This window comes from Acinonyx jubatus, chromosome A2 (assembly GCF_027475565.1).
Source record: "Acinonyx jubatus isolate Ajub_Pintada_27869175 chromosome A2, VMU_Ajub_asm_v1.0, whole genome shotgun sequence".
Classification (NCBI taxonomy): domain Eukaryota; kingdom Metazoa; phylum Chordata; class Mammalia; order Carnivora; family Felidae; genus Acinonyx; species Acinonyx jubatus.
In genome coordinates, this window is record NC_069383.1 from 85,016,937 (window position 1) to 85,039,802 (window position 22,866).

The following is a 22,866-nucleotide window of genomic DNA, read 5'->3' on the forward strand; positions in this document are numbered from 1 at the left end:
CTTACATAATTTTTCAAAGTTTTACATATAGCAAGCTAATAATTAGACAAATACTTTTTATCTATGACCCTCTGACTAAAGGTGATTCTAAATTTCAGTGTCATGAAATTATTCACCAATTCCCAATATCTCTGTATATTACAGTATTTTACTTAACAAAAAATTGCAAGTATTTTCCAGGCACATTGTGTACATATTATCTTAAAATAAGGCTTATTGGAGCACCTGGGTGGTCAGTCAGTTATGCTTCTGACTCTTGATTTCAGCTCAGGTCATGATCTCATGGTTCATGGTATTGAGCCCCATATCAGGCTCTGAGCTGACAGTGTGGAGCCTGCTTGGGATTCTCTCTCTCCCTTTCCCTCTCTGCCCCTCCTCCATTCATGCTTACATGCTCTCTCTCTCTCTCTCAAAATAAATAAGTAAACATTTTTTAAAAAATAAGTCTTATTATCTTTTATAGACAATTGTCTACATATTGTTTTTAAGTAAACTTTTGGAAGTCAAATATGCAAATGAAAAAAGTCCATTTGCAAGGCTAATTAACAATTGTTAAGAATTTTTTAATGTGTAAAAATATGGGTTTATGAAGTGTTATGCTTAATTATTTCAAAAGCATATTAAGATGATTGTTTTTAAACAAGAATATTTTGTTTTAAAAAAGCTAAAATAGTATTGTGTTTAAGATAAACTCTAACAGGTAATGTTGAAATATTTTCTACCATTGTTATGCTTCCTTAATATTGCATAACTGTGTTTGACACATTTAGTATACAATTTGAAAAAGCAGCTAAATTCCTGTAGTTTTAAATGAGAATTACTTTGTGTATTTTGAAATAGTCTTGGGTAAGTTCTGAATAGGAGGTCAGTATAAAACAAAAAGAGCTTACTTTATTTCATAGAGAAACTGATCAAGATATAGTACACTACCATCCACATCTTAGGCTTATGAACTATGTATTCAGTTTCATATATTTTAAGATTGTATTTAAGTGAGGGGCGCCTGGGTGGCTCAGTTGGTTAAGCATCTGACTTCAGCTCAGGCCATGATCTCACGGTCCACGGGTTCGAGCCCCATGTCAAGCTCTGTGCTGACAACTCAGGGCCTGGAGCCTGCTTCAGATTCTGTGTCTCTGTCTCTCTCTGCCCCTCCCCTGCTCATTCTCTCTCTCTCTCTCTCTCTCTCTCTCTCTCTCTCTCTCTCTCTCTCTCCCCCCCATTTCAAAAATAAACATTTAAAAAAAGATTATACTTAATTGACTGATGTTGTCCCTATTGAAATAACTATCAGAACCGAAAACAATTTTCTTTCCGAATAGAATTATTTTGGATTTTGCCTCAGAAACTATCTACTGTAACTTTTGGCACTGAAAGTAGTATAATTAATAAGTAATACTTTTTAACTTAAAGTGAAACTGAGCCTATATAAGTTATAAAGTGAATCTCTGAAAGAAAAAAATGCTTTTTCCTCTACCCATCTAGGTTTATTGACTGGGGCCTTGCAAATTAGACTGGCAAAAGATTAACAAAAGAGAAGCTAACAGATGTTTATTAATAGGTGCATCCTGCATTTATGTGGAGTACTCACTGGTGAGGAATTCAAGGGAGTGGTTAGAACTTGAATTTATATACCATTTTAGCAAAGAACAATAATTTTGCAGAGAAGTGACAAGACCAAGGAAAAGACTTAGAGTTTCTAGGATTTTAAGCAAACTATGGGAAGGCAAATATATGGGGAAACGAATGGTAGATAAGGGCTAGTGTTAGCAAGGTTTCTTGTATAGAATCCTCTGGTTTCTGGGCTGATAAAAGGCCCGGAGTTGTCTGAAGTTATTAACTTGTGTGGTACCTGGTAAAGAGGGGAGAGTCCATATACAAATATATGTCTTGCCTCAGGAAAATGGGTGGACACAGAGCAGAGAGCTTTTCTTGTATCTGCTTCTTCTTAATTGTCATCAGCTCACAATAATCCTTCAGACCAAGTGGTGTATTTTGGATGGCCTATCCTGCTACCTTTACATCTATATTCCACTTCTGCAAACTGAAGAAAGTTGCAGAAATTATTTTAAATTTTAGGGAAAAAATCCTGTTTCTGGACAACATGATCTCAGTGGTCAAAAACTTCCCAATTCTTTGCAGTTACCTAGTGAGGAAAGAAATCGTTTACATGTTGAGTTGATCTTTGAAAAATATATCATAACAAAAGAATCAAATTAAACAATAATAAAGTCACATCAAATTTGATTAAGTAATACATTACTTACATAATTATATAATATATTAAACTCTACTATGGTATTTTTAAAACTTCCTTTTAATGATATTTTCCCATCTATTATCTATTTATATATAAATCACAATATATTTGTATGCACATATCACATTTATATAAGTATATATAGATATATAAGTATTTGAAATTTTTTTAATGTTCATTTACTTTGAGAGAGAAAGAGAGAGAGAGGAAAAGAGAGAGAGAGAGTGGGGGAGGGGCAGAGAGAGAAGGAGACATAGAATCTGAAGCAGGCTCCAGGCTCTATGCTGTCAGCACAGAGCCCAATGCAGGCAGGACTCAAACTCAAGAACCATGAGATTATAACCTGAGCCAAATTCAGATGCTTAACCAACTGAGCTACCCAGGCACCCGTATTTATATAAGTATTTGAACAGTAAAATTATTTATCTGCTTAAACATTAATAATTCATGCAGTTACTAATATATATTTATAATTACTAAATAATTGGTTATTTAAATTGACCAAGGCTGAGATTAATTGATTGGCTTACAATTGTAATCTATTTTTTATTTATTTATCTGGCCTTAGCTATACACATTAAAAGTCTAAGATAACACCCACCACTACTGAAATGTGAGCTTTGCAACATGAAATATATACTATAATTACAAACTTTGTAACACGATAGGGAATAAAACATTGTATAGCATGATATTAGTTGAAGATTCTGAACACATAAAGGAAAAAACTAGTCTTACACACACACACACACACACACACACACCATACCACACAACTACATGTAAAGCACTGTGCTAGACTTCTCAAAGGAATGTGCACTAGTGGTAGAGACAGGTAGGTAATAAAATTAATATAATAGAATCTTCGTTATAAAACATGTCATGGGAGCAGAGGCAATATTTCTATCAAATATGGGGGGATTGGAGTCAGAATAAAGGTAGAGAAGAAAGGAATATTTGCAGTACAAGAGATGAACAGGACTCAAGATAAGGGAAGAAGCAGAAAACATTAGTTTTTTACACCTTCTATCTAGAAAGGAGGGATGGAGAAAATCTGTTATAACTACTTATCCCCTTTTACCCCCCTACTATGTGTTATACTTACCCCAGTCCTGTGCTATAGGTATTATTGCTCCCATTTTTATAGATGAGGAAATATTTTTGCATCTTAAATTCTATAAAATCTAAAATAAACTATCTGTTTTTGTCATTGATTTATTTTATAATAAATTTTACCCCTTGAAAGAAGTAGGAGGAAGTGTAAGTATGTGGACAATATCTTCCTCAAGTTAAAAGTGAAGCAAGACATCTACAAGGATAAAAATAAGAGATTAAAACAGAAAGCATAGAAGAAGTTACATAAAAAAAGACTATCTAGGGGTGCCTGCTGGCTCAGTCGGTAGAACACAGGACTCTTGGTCTCAGGGTTGTGAGTTGGAGCCCCACGTTGGATGTAGAGATTACTTAAAAATAAAATCTTTAAAATAATATAAGAGGAAAGACTATCTAAAAAGACAACACTAAAATATATGGGCAAAAGACACAGCAGTTAATTCAACAACAATAAAAAAAGAATTTAAATATAATAAACATGAAAAATATTTAACTGAGCTGTTATCAAAGAAATGCAAAGTAAAACACTGAGACATTTCACTTTAAGTTTGCAAGGCGTTGAAAGACTGCAATCTTCAGTACCTCTGAGTATGCCAAAGTTGCAGATGTATACTGAGGATTCCCAAGTGCTTGGGAATCAATCTATTCTTTCTTTTTTATTTTCCCCCATACTACAGATCTATCCTAAAATGTAGTGATTTCATTGTTGTTGTCCTTGTTGTTGTTGCTTGTAGTTTTCAAAGTATTTTGTTACTATTCCTTGAGGGGACTAAAAGCACACTAAGGCTTCACAATACAAAGGCTCCTGAGAATTAGACAGGATGTTGTTTTTTAAGTGAATAAAAATGAAAAATCACTCTGGATGAAGGCTGACTTAGGAATTGCTATGTAAGAATTTATAGTTATAAGATAAATATACAGAAAAAAGAAGTCTGCTTTTCTTAGTCACAATGCTCTGGTTTACATTTGTCTATGACAATAAAAAAGAAAATGCCCCCAGAAAGGAATGGCTCAAGTCATGTTAAGCAATAGGACATCAAGCAGAATGATGAACATATTATTTGGGAGTATAGGGGAAATAACATCCATCAGTTTAAATCTTGTTTCTCTAAACCACAGAAATAACCTGAAGACTATTTAAACATGAATTCCCAATAATTTTAGTTCTATTACCATGAAATATTTCTCCCAATCGTGTGTGGATGATGATGTCATGTGCCATTCCAACCTAAAAATAGCATGATCAGTCCATATCTCATTAAAAGACTAAATTTACCTCAAACTAAGGCTACTCGTCATCAAATATTGCCAACAGAATGTTAGCACAGTCTGAATGATTTAATTAAACCACTCCAGCAACCTAATTGTCTCTAGAATGTTCTTTCTTTTATTAAGAAATTGTGTGAGTAAAAACACAAGATCTGATTATACATTTGGGTTTGTCTTTTTTTTTTTTCATTTTACTCCACTCCTCTTCACTGCCCTAATAACAACTGATTAAAACATCAGAACTGCACGCTAAATAACTAATTTTAGTTCAATAAAGACTTGACAACATTTTATAATCAATTTTATGAGAGATCATTCGAGCTGAATTTAGTTAAACTGACTGAAGTAAGTAGATAATGAAGTATTTATCTTTGCTGGAAGAGAAACCCAGGTAGAGAAGCTTTCAGCTGCTGCTGAGAAGTTCTAACTAGGAAGCCGCCAGTCACAAGGGACCATTATGTTTCTAATTACCCTTATTAACAGAAGAAAAAGGAGCAGAAGATTTTCTCTGGAGAATCTTAGACAATCTGCTGTTTCCAAATAAACTAGATGATATTGGTCAATACATTATATTTTACAGTTAGGTTTTGTCATCAGAACAATGGTAAGTCAGAAAACTGAGCAAACCAAATGCAGCCAGGCATTTCTTTATGAACAAAATGTGAATGTTACATTCTTCTGTACTTACAGGAGAAAAGCTAGCAAACCCAATGTGTTCCTTAGATGTCTTTTTTGTGTATTGTTTGCGGGAGGGTTGTTTGTTTATCCTTAAGAATTCTGGTTCTTAAACAACTACTTATCTGATGAACAATAATCAAACTTTCTACATGTATTTGGGTTTTGTCCATTGTAAAGACTGGCTTTCCCCCCACCATAAACTAGTAGCTACATTGATGTGAGTTATACTTCCTCCTAGAATATCAACACTTAGCATTCTAGTTGAAATCCTGCTGTTATGTTTAAAGATAGTCTCATGGATTTCACATCAGATATCAGTAAGATTTCTGCACTTGGCAGAGAAATCAACCTTGAGCATTTTGTGTGTGTGATATTAGGTTAAAATGTCTTAATATTTCTTTGTGTGCCTGTGTGTATGTGTGTGTCTGTGTGTGTGTTGTGTTTTCAGGGGGAAGAGTGGGAGAGTACTTTTTCATTGAATTATTCCTTGGTGTTATTCAATTATCTAAATTTTCATATCTTAGACTGTGATTATTTTTGCTCTTCAGGGTCTGTCTCCTTCACTGCCTCTGTCATGAATATCCATTTCAGTTACATTGATTCTAAATCTCATATTTAAAAGAAAAATATTTTACTGATTTAATAGTAACTGAAAAGTATTGCCTGATATCAAGAGGGTAAACAATTTACGAAGATGAGAAAATGGACCAGTCCAATGTCAAAAAAAATATTTGCACTGGACAGAGTTAACAGTTAAATAGGCAAGGAAAACTTTATTCAAGACTATTACAATAGGGGAGGAGATGGAACTCAACTTACTTGAAAAAAAAAAGATTTTTAAATGCTGGGGTAGGCTCATGGAAAATCTTTGGAGGACTGTGGGGCTGAGGGAAGGGGAAGTTTGGTCAAAATGATTAAGCCATTCACTTATGCCTGCTAATTGGCAGTTATCTAATTAGGGTCCTATCCTCCTACAGAGACTGGGAAATAGAGGTGGTATCTTTTTGGTGATTACATTTGGAAGGGATGCCTCCCAAGTTCTAGAAAAAGACATTTCTGGGTCATGGAAGATTTACATCTCAGAGGCAGAGAAAGAATTTACAGCTGCAACTTTCTAAAGCAAATACTCTAAGAAATGGGAAGCCAGAGGCCCATAGTCAGGAAGAAAACTGTCTAAAGTTAAATCAAGCTGAGGAGAATGTTAAGGCCATTTTGGTCACCATGATATTACAAAAGGTACAGATAATCAAACAGGAGAAAGAAAACTAATAGTTAGGAAGGGATTTTCTGGAAGAGCGATGTTGTGAGGCACAGTTAATATCAAGAGTAAAATCAGGTTCAGGTGTGCAACTTTAATAAGCAGCCTCCAGACCCAGACATGAAATCAGCAGTAACACCATCAAGTCATTTCAGTGTTCTCTTAGTAAGTTGGTCAACTGAGTCAACACTGTTGTTTCAGTCTCTGATTTATTTTTGATCATGATTGCTTGATTTGATGTGACGTTCCTTTGAAGAATAGTGTATCTGATTACAGCATGTAGATAGCCAATTTCTATTCTTGGCTCTTTCTCAAACATCATACTCACACACACACACACACACACACTTCTGCTTCATGGAGGATTTATATCTTTCTTTCTTCTCCCCCTTTCTGATATGTAGTTAAAGCCTAAATTCTGTAGACAGTGTTTAATTTTATTATGCTCTCCAACATTGTTACTAAAGATGAATATAATAACCCCAATCCTCTTTAAATTAGAATTAAAGAAGACATTACAATTTAATATGTTGGAAATTTGTTTCGAAACTTACCTGAAACTGGATAGAGCCCCTTCCTGCTGTGGAGATAGAAGGGACACCATTGTCAGTCTTTAAGTGGAAGTGAAGTCATCTGATAGATAAGACTGGAATCCCTGTCTTATTTTTTATAACCTTGGAAGTTAGTAAATGTTCAAAAAAAAATGTTAGTCTTATTCCAGTGTCTGAGTCCTAACCAAGGTTTCTGTGAGTTTCTGGAGAATTATATTCTTAAGATCATGTTTTAGCTCTGAGTTCCTGCCCACCATCCTCTTGTTCTCACATTTCACCTTCTATGGCTGTTCTCTCCAGACCAACCCAAATGTGGAGCTAAATGCTGCTTGCTTGATCTTCTTAGAAATGTGTCACATAAAACATTACCAGGTGAACAGAATTTACTGATGGTTTGAGCAAGTGTGTGTGTGTGTGTGTGTGTGTGTGTGTGAAGAAATTTAAACTAAATTTTTTTGGTTGCACAGCTGTGCAGTGGTTTCTGAAGCTTGAGTGTCATTGCCATGGTGTAAGTGGCTCCTGTACTCTGCGCACCTGCTGATGCCACACAGGTGATTACCTGCAGTAGTGCTATGATGGGGCTGTGCGGGTGACAGTGACCCAGAATGGCATCAACTCTACAGCAGCCCACCAAGGCTATTGCCATGGCACCCATACTGACCATATCTACTTTGACAGCTCTCCAGACTACCTTGTCTTGGGCAAGGTTGTAGGTTCCCTAGGCACTGCAGGCCATGTCTGCAGCAAAACATCTAAAGGGGATGGACAGTTGTGAAATCATGTCTGTGGCCGAGAGTATGACACAACTCGAGTCACCCGCCACACTTGGTGTGAGTGCACATTCCACTGGTGCCATATGGTGCAGTACAAGGAGTGCAGGCACCCTGTGGACATCCATACTTGTGAGGCCCCCATGAAGGCAGAGTGGCTGGACCACACTTGAACACATAAACATCTCACTCATCCCTCTGCTCCAAACCTCCTAATTTGGGGTGCTTGGGTGGCTCAGTAGGTTCGCCATCCAACTCTTCATTTGGGTTCAGGTCATGATCTCATGGTTCATGGGATCTAGCCCAACGTCGGGCTCTGCACTGACAGCACTAAGCCTGCTTGGGATTCTCTCTCCCTCTCTCTCTGGCCCTTCCCCACACTCACTCACTGTCTCTCAAAATAAATAAATAAATTAAAAAAAAAACCTCCTAACTCAAAAGCATAAGATCTTTGCATGCACACCTTCCATAAAGGAAGGGTAAACCTCAACTCTGGGCTGCTACAGCTTCTATTTAAGGACTAGGAGAGTAATCCAGAAGGACTCGGCTGTCCTGTTTGGTTCCTGGGAAGGAATTGACAGGGATGTAAGAAACTGAACTGAAGGAAAGTAGAAGAGTCAGGGGTCTTCAGAATGATGTAAGTTGCACTAAAGCACATGGTCAAAGCTCACTTTTCCTTTCCTTTGGAATTTTTTTTTTTTTTTACTTTTTACAACTACTTTGGCTACTTCAACATCAGTATGTTTTCATAGGTTCGATTATCTTCCGCTTCTTCTTTCCCTTCCTTAAATTTCTCTTAATTCCTCATGCAGAACGATTTAGCTTTCCCTTCTTTTTTCATGATTTTCTTTAAAAAGATAAAACTCACAGGGCCTTACTTTTTATAACCAAACAAAATTATTCAGGTATTTTCCTATATATAAACATTCTCATGGAAAAGGAATCTGTTGCCAGCTATTAAAATAATGATTTCCATCTCTCTGGATCATTTTATATCCAAGGGTTATCATGTTCTGAGATGTCATGCTCAACATGCTCCAGGGTCACATCAAATTAATTGTACCCAAAAGCTGAATTCCTAACTAGGAAGCTAAGTGAAATATGTATCATTTATTTAGGGTATCCCTTTGCTCGATACTGAGCTAATCAAGAAACATAATTAATAGAGCCCTCTCTCTTAGGGCCAAGAACAAAGATTTAACCCCCTGTTGTTTTCTGGATTCCATAAGCCATAATCCTATCTGACATTACATCAACCTTTGTACTTCAACATACTTTCATAATATTTTACGTTTCTCACATTCATTCATTCGTTTGTTCACTTATTCAATAAGAGACCATTTGCTTTATATCAAGATACCGTGGAGCTCAAGTGGAGTATAGATCAAGTAAACCAGAAAATAAACAGTAAAACTTCATATGGTAAAATATTCTAATAAAATAAAGCAGGATATTGGGTAGAGTGAAGGGAAGGTGGTAGCTATTTTAAATAGTATAGTTAGTTCCTCTGTAAGCATGTGATATTTGAGGAGACATGACTGATGAAGAGTTAATTATGAAAGTATCTAAGGAAGGATATTCTGGGTAAAGGAAAGGACAACGGTAAAAGTCCTAAAGTAGAATTTGGCTTCATACATCCAGAGAAAAACGAGGGAAAATAACAACAGCAACAACAAAATAAACCAAAACCATCGATGTGGCTGGTGTACAGAGAACAAAAAGGAAAGCACTAAGACATGAAATCAGAGAGTTTGGCAGGAATGAAAGGCCTCATAGGCTCTGGCATGGAGTTTGGATTTTTTGCTAAATCACATTGGAATATTTTTTTTAATAATGGAGTATGATTTTATTGGATTTGTTCTTTTCTTAATCACTTTGCTGTGTGGAGATTATATTTTATATTGATTATTTTTAAATTCAAGGAATCATTTTAAAACTATTGGTGTATCTATCCAAATTGTTCTGTAGTCTATTTTATTCATTCATGTTTCTTGAGTACCTACTATGGTCCTGATATTGGACTAGACCTGGAAATTCAACAATGATCAGGAGGTGGTTCCAGCACCCAAAAACACATACCCTCATAGAAAAAGGTTTTGTTATGTTTTCCATAGACAATTATTATTGTCCATGTTCTATGCATTCTTGTTAGAATCAACAGGACTTTCCATGAACTTTTTATCTGGATCTTGGATAATATCTATTTTTAGCCCCATACTATGCTTCTATATCCATTTTATGCAGAACAAATGTTTAAGAATATAATTGCCAGAGAAGAACAAATACTGCATAATGCCACTTCCATGTGTAATCTAAAACAAAACAAAGCAAAACCAGCTCATAGATGCAGAGAACAGATTGGTGGTTGCCAGAGGCAGAGTGGGAGGTGGGAAAAATGGCTGAAGGAGTTAAAAGGTACAAAGTTCCGGTTATAAAATAAATAAGTGATGAGGATATAATGTACAGCACGGTGACCACAGTTAATAATATTGTTTTGCATATTTGAAAATTGTTGAGAAAATAGATCTTAAAAGTTCTCTTCACAAGAAAAAAATGTCACTACATATAGTGATGGATATTAACTGGACTTATGCTGATCATTTCACGCTATATACAAATATCGAATCATTATATTGTACATCTGAAATAATATAATGCCAATTATACCTCAGTCTAAAAAAAAAACCTCCAGTTAAAAAAAAGAGAATGTATTTACATTTGAATCATGTTCTTAGCATTTTTTTTTCAATTTCATGATGTCTTCCAAGTTCTTTTTAGCAGGAAAACTTCATTCATGGTAAAAAAATTGAAAAATAATAGCACCTGTGTAGATCTTTTTCTCTTTAGAGTGGTATTCCAAGTTAATTTGAGCTTGAAAATATATTAAGTAACTAGGAAAATACCTGTAACACTAGATCATAGTTTCTGTAACACTAGATCATAGTTTCTGTGTTGGGTCATTTCTATCCCCTCTCCTCTTGAACTGCAAAAGTGCAGAGGGTGCAAATTGCCCCACAGACTGACAATCGAATGCCTGATTATTTGTGGATGTTTTTGACCTTGAAGAGCTGGGTGATGAAGATGATGGAATACTTTGAGCACAACATTGGGAAAGAAACCAAAAACTGAAGGCAATACCAGTTTCCTGTTAAGATTCAATCTCAGGAAGCATGGAGCTGGGGCTTTCTGTGCACTTTTGACTGTTTGACTTGACTTCCCTCTTCCTTCTCTTTTCAGTGGACTTTAAAATTTTAAGGATTTTTCTTAGTCTATTTATCTCATAATCTCTTATTCTATTTTATCTGTATTCCCCCTCCCATTTTCTTTCCTGTTTTTCCCACAACACAAGAGATATTTGCATTAAACAAGAGTTACTAAAGGACCCTGTCTGTGAAAATCTATTTTGAAGTTGGAGGAAAAGGCAAGACAGCTTTCTGAACTTTCTTTCCCCTTGGGGTAAGAATGTTGTTAATAAATTATTCTCCTCCTTCAAAAGAACTAGCATTTTGACTATTGAACATTTTGGAAACAATTGTATATTGTATCTTACAGATCAAGCTTTATTGTAGACTAAGTGCTATTTAATGAATATACCTTAGACCTTCTCTCACTTTATAAAAAGAACTGTTTATTGATTATAAAATTAACTGAAGTGTGGTTATAGAAATCTTTCAGATTTCATAAGGAATATGTGCTCTTTTCATTCCTACAACAAAAGGACTTACTTTGGGCAAAGCCTAGATACTAGAAATCCAAAGCTCATTGAGATATAAGGATACAAAAATCAATGAACTATGTGGTCCCCATAGTCCCCACTATCTAATGGTGGAGAAAGATGATAAAATCAACTATTATATTACAAATGATAAGAGCTATAACATTTGAACCAAGGTTATGAAGTATAGCCATGACTATGTTGCTAAGAATGATGGTCAGGGGACACTTCTAAGAAGGGTAACACTTAGCTAAGTCATAGAAGACAGAATTTAGCTGGGAAAGGGAAGTAAGAAGCAGAGGAAACAACATATGCAAAAGCCAAGAATCAAGGGACTGTGGTAGAGTCTGAGCATGAAGAAAAGTCTGAGCACAAAATGTTAATGTGAGAAAGGAGATACACTTGCAAAGATGTGATAGTGACAGATCGTGACAGACCTAGTGTGCCATTCTCACTTGCAAGCACAGAGAAAAGGACCAAGGGATTTCTAGAAGGGAAAATGAATGAGTGAATCTGCATTTGTTGAATATTTACTCTGGTGGTAGGAAATAGGGTGGATTGGAAGGGACAAGGTAGAGGCAAAGGGAAAAATTAGGAAACAATTACAAAATTCTGGATAAGAAATGAGATTTTAGCAACAATCATAGGAATGGAAAGGAGAGGAATTATGTGAGAGATGATTAAGGGGTGGAGTAAAGGAGTTCTTAAATAATCAGAAGAAGGAGGAAGAAATTCATGGTGGCTGTCATTCTGGTTTGGACATCTGGCAGCTGCAATGCTGATAACTAGGACAGAACAGGTTAATGGAAGACCTGTTGGGGGTAAAGACTGTGATTCAGTTTCAGCCATATTGATTTAGGCAACAAGACTGGATACAAGACTAAAAAGACTGGATACAAGACTAAAAAGTCCATGAAAACAATTAGATGGTTCTCATAAGCATATACAGAGTCAGAAAAGTATACTGAGTCATGAAAGCTTCACTCTTTCATTCTATAGAAAGACATTTTATTTTAAAAATTCATTTCTGTTTACCACTACTCCCCCAGTTTGCTCTATCTTCTGAAGAAATATCACACTTAACAGACATTATATCTGCATGTTCTGCAAACACTTTATTATGAATCCGTTAGGGTATATACTTGCAAATATTTTGTTTCACTCTGTTTTACCCCTTAGGCAATGTCATGCACATATTCCAGCAAACAGTGTAGTGAAGCAAGAACAGAATAGCAATGTGTTGCTAGTTACCAGATCTGTAGATTCTTCCTTGTCAGTGTCTCTCACTGGTGTCCTTTCTTCACTCTGCCCATCATGATTATCCCCAAATAGGATCCTAGTCATCTCCTGCCTTGAACACCTTTATCAGAGTTCTTAAGTACAAGCAAGGGAAACTGATTCTGATTCTTTAATGCAGAAAATGAAGTTTTTGAAAGGCTTTGGGAAGCATAGAGAATCATGAAGAAGGTAGGGAAAAAAGACAGACTTGGAAAATAAGGAAAAACAAAAGGGAGTTTTCCTAGCCAGAATCTCAGCCAGGGTCATCCCACAGGGACAGGCCAAGGAAGATACTGCTGTTTCTAGCCAGACTGCCATGGCTGCCCCCAGAAACAGCTGTGGCAGTCTCTTCCACCACTACAATAAATTCTTCAGTTACTGCTTCTTTGCATCACTGACTCCAGATTCAAAATTTCAGGTGGTTGTGTCTGATTGTCCAAGTCTGGATTGGATATAGGTCCATGCCCTAGTTTTCAAGTTCCTGGAGAAATCAAGTATCTGGGCTTTTCAACTTCTATAGTTGGACACCTCCCACTAAGACTGATGCTGTAGAGGATAATACAGTAAAATATAAGAAATATATAGGAAAGAGGGTTTGAATCAGGACAGCCACAGAAATGCAGCTGTCCCCTTGAGTAACCAACTTATTACCTCCTTGTTCATTTATCTGTTTTATTCTAAGCACTGTTCTGGACATGTGCTATATACTAATGGTATAAATATCAAGAATGCAAGTACCTGATTAAGGTTTTCCCCAAATATATCTATGATATTGTTTTTTTTTTTATTCTGACACTACAATAGTTACCAATTACTTAAGGGTCTTCAACCTGCTATTCAAAAACATTACATCGGGGGCACGTGGCTGTCTCAGTCGGTAGAGTATGCTATTCTTGATTTCAGAGTCATGAGTTTGAGCCCCACATTGAGGGTAGAGTTTACTTTTAAAATATTCCATCAATTGATCTACATTACACATACAGCCTTTCCCTTTATTGTTTTCTAACATAAATTCTCTTCTCTAAATAGGTGATTATCTTACAATTCACATACATTCCCGTGTTCTCTGCAAAACTATCCATCTTTCTCACCTACTTCTCCCTAACCCATACCTGAACTCATCTTATTTTTTTTAAGTTTATTTATTTATTTTGAGAGAGACAGAGACGGGTGGGGGAGGGGCAGAGAGAGGGGAAGAGAAAATCCCAAGCATACTGCCAGGACAGAGCCCGATGCAGGGCTTGAACCCACGGAACCGTGGGATTATGACCTGAGCTGAAACCAAGAATCAGAGGCTTAAATGACTGGGCCACCCAGGTGCCCCTGAACTCATCTTATTTTTTTCCCCAAGTAGTGTCCTACTTGCATTCTTTGCTTCCTTCGTGATTCTACTTGAAAATCAGTAGGTCTTGAAGCTATTGAAAAATTAAAGGCATACTTACTGTGTGTGAAATCATATAGTATCTATGTATATTACTAAGTCATACCTGCATCTTCATTCATAAATACTCTTTATGGATCTATTTTTACATTAGATGCTCTTACCTCTCTAAGTAGATTATAAATTATTCAGAGGTAAGGATCTCATCTGTTAGTGTACCCCTCTGCCATATCTAGCATGTTAAATACAAAGTCTACTCCATCATGTATCTGTGAAACAGGTGGACAGATATCTGGCCAGTTTCAGCTCTCACCAGACACTTTCAAAGAATTTATGATCTTGGAGTCCGTTCTTCTGAAACTTAATTTCATTCTATTCTACAGTCTCTAACTCTAGGTAAATCCTATTCATCATTTCACAAATGTACAACCTTCATATCACAGTAGGAACCAGGCAAGGATGACTGGGCACAAATTCACTGTCATTATTAGAAATTACCTGAAGCCAATGCCCAGGTGATGCTAGTCATGTCATCTTCATAGAGGAAAGATGGCATTATTATAAATTGAAACAGTAAATTTCTGTGCTACACCATATAATCTTTTCATGCTTTGTAGAGTTAAAACAAAAGAAATGAGACTCATTTAAGAATCTGATTATTTTGTCAGTGTCACAGAATGACATATTAATTGGGTAGTTAATTTGCAAAATGCTCTTATGAATGCAAACAAAATGTGTCTTTTGTAAATTAAGTAAAAAAACAGATGCCAATTTCTCACACAAAGTTCCTTTCTGATGCTGTCAGAGCAGTAGTTTTTGAGAGTTTTGGCAGATGGCATTACAATTCAAATAAAATGAAATAGACTTCCAAGTACATCCATATTTTCTTGTCACATAAATGCCAGAAGAATTTTTAGTTTCTAATGTTTCTGAGTGTCCTTATAAATATAACCTGTGTTATTGCATAAATACTGATGATTACATTATGACTCTGATGTTAGCTGAGATACTATATGTTGATATCTTTCTGTACAACTACATCTATTGCAGAACAAGGAAATGTAATATAACGGCTTTAAAAATATTGAATTTGGACCCCTACTGAAGAATAAGGTGGACATTATTTCAGAGTTTTGGGGCATTTTTCATAAATGAGGGATGTATCCACATTCTCATACCAATATTCAAGACTGGGAATTCTAAGGAGGGACAGTCCAAAAAGGAATCCCCTCTTCAAAAGGATTCCAGCACTGCCACTCACAACCCTTGTCAAAACTAATTCTAGTTGTGACATTGGGCAAATTATTTAACTACTTAGCACACTAAAATAATCCCCTCCCCCACAGAGTTGCTTTGAGGATCAAATGAGAGGATTCACGTAAAGCGCTCCGCACAGCACCCAATATATAGTATTGATCGATTATAGCTGAATTTAGTGTTTCCATGGTGCTAAATAACTGAAGTGAGGCAGGAAGGGGTATAATTTTGACCATGAAAAATTTAAAAGATGACCTCCTGGGTACATTGGGACAGGAACACAAATAGCATTTATTGAGATTAAATGCCTTTTTTTTCATCATAGAATAAACTGCCCTCAGTAAGAAGAGTTGCCAGGTAAATATTGACTCATATTTTATGACAGAGCTCTAGGGAAACTTCCCTATAAAGCATCTGCTGTCCACTACAGTTCCTCCTATAAATAGTCATCCCTTCACTTGAACACCTGCACATACTTCTACCTTGACATTTCCCGATTTATAGAATTTCTCCTCACTTTATTGCGCTTCTCTTTAATGCACTTAGTGAGTTTTTTGTACAAATTGAAGGTTTGTGCACCCTTGCACTGAGGGTCTGTTGGTGCCATTTTCCAATGGCAAGTGCTCATTTTGTGTTTCTGTGTCACAACTTGGTAATTCCCACAATATTTCCAACATTTTCATTACTATTTTATTTGTTACGGTGATCTGTGATCAGTGATTATTACTGGGATGATAGCATTTTTAGAACTTTTTAATTAAGATATATACATCATTTTTTAGATGTAATGCTATTGCACATTTTAATAGACTACAGTATAACGTAGTGCAACTTTTATATGCATTGGGAAACCAAAAAAATTATTTGTCTTGCTTATTTGCTTTATGGTGGTGGTCTGGAACAAACCCACAATATCTCTAAAGTATACTGGTACAGTGAATCCCTTTACACAGAAATTTTTTTTAAGTTTTTATGTTTTTATATCAAGAGAGAGTGAAAAAGAGCCAGTGAGCAGGGGAGGCTCAGAGAGAGAGGGAGAGAGAGAGAGAGAATGTGGGGCTCGATCTCATGAACTGTGAGACCATGACCTGAGCTGAAGTCAAGAGTCAGAAACTTAACCAACTGAGCCACCCAGAAAAATTTTAATCTCTAGCTATTAGCACAGTATTCAGTAAAACTTGAATAAATGAGTAGTGAGTTTTGTAATGTTCAAATAAAAAATAATATGTGAATAAAATGAAATAAAAGGCATTGATCCATCTCTCTGTCCACTATGGTAAATATAAAGCCAATAGAAGAAATGGAAATGAACCTAGTGATATCTGAAAATTTCTTTCATTCCTATGATTTTCTTAAGTATTTTATGATATTAGGCATCTTCAGTTACAATGAATTCTATGTCTAACAAGAGTTTAAATATATCGCCCCTAGAAACAGTTTGAGAGAAATTTGGGATCTGCCTCAATAAAAAATTGTGTCTAGGTCTCAAATATAAAAGAATAAATTTGGAAGTGTACAATGGTTTGCAAAATTGAACTAAGAAAACGTAAAAGTCTTGCACAGTGCTACTTCATCCATGTTATTGTAAAATGTAAAAAAATAATAGTATGTCTGCTTGTTAAAAGCAATGTCCATAAAGGGAAAATAAAAACTACTAAAACCAGTAGTTAGCAAAACCTGTTACCAAAACCAGTGTGACTAAAATTTTAATGACTATTTTTTATATTCTTTACTAAAACATTTTCTTTAACCCATATGTGCTTCTCTAATACCTGTGTTGGGGTAACGAACTAGGTAGGAAGTTAGCTTTATGGGGCATGGCCAATATCAACTTTTTCTTCTGCCTTTCTGCCCTAACCCAGCACATCTGGAAATATTTGAAATATGAAACAAACACTCTCACTACAAGAATACCTAACTAAAAATTGAATTAATACTTTGAAAAAAAAAGAACATAACATAACGTAACATAACATAACACAACTAAGATATTAATGTCATAGAAAGCCAAAATTTTTTGTGCTACCCAATCTGAGGGTGCTCTTCAAATGCAGGTATGAGACATTTTATCTTTCCCAGCATCACCATGGGTACAGGATCTCATCTATTCCTTTAACAAATGCCTGTGCTGAACATTTAATACTAGATTTGGGAAATACAAAGATGAGTAAGATATGCTGCCTGTCTTTAAAGTTTCTCACCATGAAGGAGGCAAAGCAGATGGTTATGACACAGTCTTTGGAACTCAATATAAGTCCCTTTCCTCAATAGTATACCATATTCTTTCCCTCTCTTTGTTGCTTCTTTTTCTTCGCTGCCCACGGAGTCTTTCTCAGTCTGTCTTGTGACATCTGGGCTTCCCGAGTTTTCCAGCCCTCCACTCTCGCTGTGGAACACCCTACATCACAGCAGATTTAGGATTCATTTGTATCTCTATCAGGTTGCTGAGTATATAGTATGCTAATTTTTAACAACCATAAAGTAACTTTCGGGTTCTACGTCACCTTTTGTTTATTTTCCAGTGGAAAAAAATCTTTCTTTTTCTAACACTGTAATTCTAAACCACAGATTTAACGTTTACTTTTAAGTATTATCTCTGAGTGACAATAATTGATTGGTCTTTGAACAGAAATAGATTTTTCAATCACTTAAAATTTTACTAAAAGAAAATGTTGTCAGATCAAACAAAAAAGAATATTGTAACGAAAATATCATTCTTATCTTAATTATCGTTGTTACTTCAAGGGCTGTATTTGTAGTACTGGTGTCATTTTTGATTTGTGAACTAAAGAAATAATTTTAAATATGCTTGTTACTTTGCTTTTTTCAGATAAAAATCCAGAGCATAATATTTCCCTGTAATGGAGTCATTTACATGTATATTAAATAGAAAATTATAATCAGACATAATTGTATTGGTCTTCAGAAAATCTTCCTTATGAATTCTGGTGGCATCCCTTTGTACCAGAGTATCTTTTTTATAATCCAGGCCTCTCCTCACACAGCTGAAGCTTCATTCCCAAATGTTAGTCTACTTATTTTGAAGCCTTCAAGCCAAGTTCACACAGGAAGAATGGAATGAAAAGGATCCGCCTACTTAGTAATTTTCCAGTCCCCACTTTCCACACCCACTTTTATCATCTCTTTTCCACATTTCAGATAATTCTAGGAAACCTTCTTCTTCCAGTAATGAGGCAAACCACTAATGATTTTTACCTGCCCACCCTCCAAGTATGGACCCTAAGTTCCCTCGGCACCCATTACTCCATCAGGTCCTACCATTGCTGCTTTTATAATTCCTGCTGTCAACGATGATGATGATGATGATGATGATGATGATGATGACAGAGCAGCAACAGCGGTAGTAGGAGTCATAGTAGTGTCTAACATTTAGTGAGTGCCAAGCATGTTAGCCAGTCTACATTTCTATTCTCTGTAACACAGTGCAGGATAAAAAAAACTGAGACTTATCCAAGGAAAGCCAAAATTCAAATCAAATTTGTTGCCAAAGCCTATAGTATCTCTGTCAAATATAGTTACTTAAATAAATACTTAATTTTGACTTAATGCTATTACAGCCAGGTTGGTATTTGTAAACTACAACTCATATGTAAGAAAACTTTATAGACTTTAATTTTATATAATTAATCATTTGCTTTGGACCTTTGGTTACTTTGATGGAGGATAAGAAAATTTGAATCTGCCAACTAAGGGCTTTTTTCTGCTGTTTTTTAAGTTGAAAACAGCCTTATTGAGGGTGGGGGATGGAGGAGGGTAATAGTGTGTCAATATTAAAGCTCAAATGCTGTATCAGATTTTTTCTGCAGTGGGTTTCTTCTCTCCTCCTACATGTTAGATGTATGTATAGTCGATGAGCAGGTATACCTATGGTAATGAGGGTGGGTCTGGGGTGAGCCAGCTGTTCTTTGTCGTTGCTGTTGTGCTGCAGAATGGCTTATACCTGCTCACGTTATGGTTCTTGCCCTTGACCAGAGTTGTAAGGACTCCGCATCCTGTGTCCTGTCTCCCAGGACTTTGCACCTCCAGTTTCTACTCCCATCCATGGCTTCCCGTGGAAGTCAGACATCGATTCTTGACTCCTCCTCTTGATATCCCCACTTAAGCAGGCCTAAATTTCCTAAAATAAGTGAGTGCTTAAATAGAGGGAGAGTCACCCACAGAGAAATGTGAAAAAAAAGTGTGTTAACATGTTTTGAAAACTATTGTCGTTGGGGCACCTGGGTGGCTCAGTCAGTTGAGCATTCAACTCCGGTCACGATCTCGCAGTTCATGGGTTTGAGCCCAGCGTCAGTCTCTGTGCTGACAGCTCAGAGCCTGAAGCCTGCTTCGGATTCTGTGAGTCCCTCTCTCTCTGCCCCTCCCCCCCTTACACTCTGTCTCTCAAAAAAATAAAATAAAATAAATGTTAAAGAAAAAAACTATCATTGTTAATTATACTTCCAGTCTGGACTATATGCCCTATGTGTATCAGAGCTGATACACATTTGCATTCTGAAAATGCAAACTTAGAGAAGAATCTGAGACTACATTAAAAATGGAGCCTAGGGGTGCCTAGGTGGCACAGTTGGTTAAGCGTCTGACTTCAGCGCAGGTCTTGATCTCCTGATTCATGTGTTTGATCCCCACGTAGGACTCTGTGTTGACAGCTCTGAGCCTGGGACCTGCTTCTGATTCTGTGTCTCTCTCACTCTCTGTCCCTGCCCCGCTTTCTCTCTCTCTCTCTCTAAAAATAAACATTAAACAATTTTTTTTAAAAAAAGAAAATGTAGCCTATGACCTTGACCCCTTTATCATATCAATTAATATTTCAGCTAGTGATGTTCTGTGTACAAATCAATATTTCCAGTGATTTTTGCCTCAAAAGGCCTTTACAAATAAAAATTATTGATTCCCTCTATTGGACCAGGTAACCCTCCCAAACAGTCTGTGTGCTTTGTCTGCACAGTGCCACTGCTGTGGAAAGTTTGGATTTCTACATGTCGACTCTCGCAAAGTTGCTGAATGCTACATCATATCACACCGTCACTGCTTGTATGATTTACACACAGTCTAGTTGTTACCACAGGTACAAATCACAGCTCCGCTTGGGCCTTTAACATTTCCTGAAAGGCTGGCATGTAAGTTAGACATGCCTGCAGGGCAGCCTAATTTGTGGGAATGACTGGCTCTTACATGCCAGGTAACCCCAGCTCAGACGGACTCTGACAGCTTTATAAAAACAATATTTTTCACTGGGGTGAAGTGCTCTCCAAGATTTTCCCAGTGTTTTAGGCATTGGATACCTTGCAGACACATCAGACATCATGTTTCCTATTCCAGGTCTTTTCCTGCAGATAGCATTAGGAAATCCCACCCTCGGCTCTTTATGTTTTTCTGTTTCTTTCTACCATAATGCAAAGCAGCGATGCAGTACATGCTATTAATTCCAAATCCTCTAATTTTTTTTTTACATTACTACATCATACCTCACTACCATATTATTAATTTTATCAAAAAGGATTCTGGGTTTTATTAGGATGAGATTTCATTTCCCTATTCCTGCATCTAATCCAGTCCTTCTGTCCTGGAACACTGCAGATATGGGACAGAGCTAAATAGGTGAACATTCATGTAAATCACAGTGACCATATCATTGGGAAAAATGTTCTGCCCTCTTTTGTGCTAGGAACTTACTAATGGAAAGCATCACTCTGTTTGTATGTGGAACAGGAAATTTAGGATTTGTATTAAAACTGCACCACTTCCCCCTTTCAGTAAAGCCCCATATTTGAAGCGAATGCTCATATTTGAAGGTAGATGCCAGCACAATCTATATTAATAGACACTTTGGTGCTTTTTATACTGGCTGGTATTATGATGATTTAATTAATTGTAATGTAACTGAAGGTGTATTTGTCATATTTATACCATTCATCCACCTCAAATGTAAAGATGCTTATGTCCTGTGAAGTCACCATTCACTACACTATATTGCCAAGATGGGGTAGTGGGTGGAGACTATGATTCCAATATCTCTACCTAGGGATCTAGCTAAAATCATATAGACAGGAAATTATTTTGGAAGAGAACATTGGGACAATCCCACACACACACACATCTGGCTATATGAATATAATTTAATGTCTGCATGTGGACATTCCCATCATTAAATTTTAAAAGGCAGCAGTAACGCCTTAAATTAATACCAGGTAGGGAATCAGAAATCTCATTGTTACAGTTACACTCTGAATACTCAACCTCCTCTTTTCACGCTATGGGAAAAGCCTTTCCCTATCTTGTGTCTCAACTCTCACTACCTTTGACACCCTGTGATCTATCTGTAACAGGTACTGCTGACAAGTAGGTGTTTTCTCCATGCAGAACAAGTATAAAACAGAGCACTGTGAGCTTGGTCAGCCTGCCTATTCTGTTAATGTTTAAAAACATTCCATGACACAGATGGAAAATACGGAAGCTATCCTCTTTTCCTTCCTCTCCCTGGAGACTGTTGACAATTGGTATTTTTATGAATTTTATTTTCAGCGTCCTTTTCAAAAATGTCTATGAACTCCTTCTTTGTTCTGGCAGAAACCCCAAAACTCAGTAGACCAGATAAAGTAGAGGCTCTATGACAACCCCACATCACCCCAATTTGATAGATGTCCAGCTTGCTTATTTATGAAGCATGCAAGTCTCTTACGATCCATGAGTGTCATGGCAAAAGCAAAACTGATGTTACTATTTAATGGCATGCAGAAGTGTCATGGTGCTTCTCTGACCCAGCATTGTGGGCAGTGGCTCAGACGGCACCACTACAGAGAGCGAGCTCATCCTTCTGCACATTGGTTAGCAGCCCTAGATTTGTGCTCAGTCTGATCCATTTCACTGGTCTAAGTGGCATTTTAATTAAACAATGCTCTGAGGCTGCATATTAAATAGAAAATGAAATTAGGGCATATTCCTAAGTAGAATTCAGCTCATCTAATATAATAAACATAAGTAAATTTTAAATTTCATTTTTCCAAGCCCTTAACTGCACTGATGTTCAATATTTAGTTGTCCCCAGAGATTTTAAATAGTTAGAATTTTCTTGTATATATCAAGTTCATTCAATTTAAAAAGACTGCTTCACTAAAAAAATGACATCCGTTGTGTGAATTCACCCCAAAATACCCAATTGACAAGTGTGTTGCTGACTTATTGCATTAGGTCTATTTAAATCAATTGTAATGAATTATACCCATGAAATGTAACAACATGTGATTCCAAGCTCTTCAAAAATTACCTGAGGGTTTAGGTAGAGTAAAATATACATACACTTCTCCTGGTAGCGTATACC

The 22,866-nt window shown here is 36.4% G+C and overlaps 1 protein-coding gene and 1 pseudogene across 14 annotated transcripts in view; both read left to right on the forward strand.

The window, feature by feature from the left end:
* LOC106972711 (protein Wnt-2b-B-like) overlaps positions 1 to 12,493 on the forward strand; it is a 50,416-nt pseudogene extending 37,923 nt beyond the window's left edge.
* The window catches only part of MAGI2 (membrane associated guanylate kinase, WW and PDZ domain containing 2), a 1,320,050-nt gene that overhangs the window by 953,343 nt on the left and 343,841 nt on the right, over positions 1 to 22,866 (forward strand). The window lies entirely within an intron of this gene.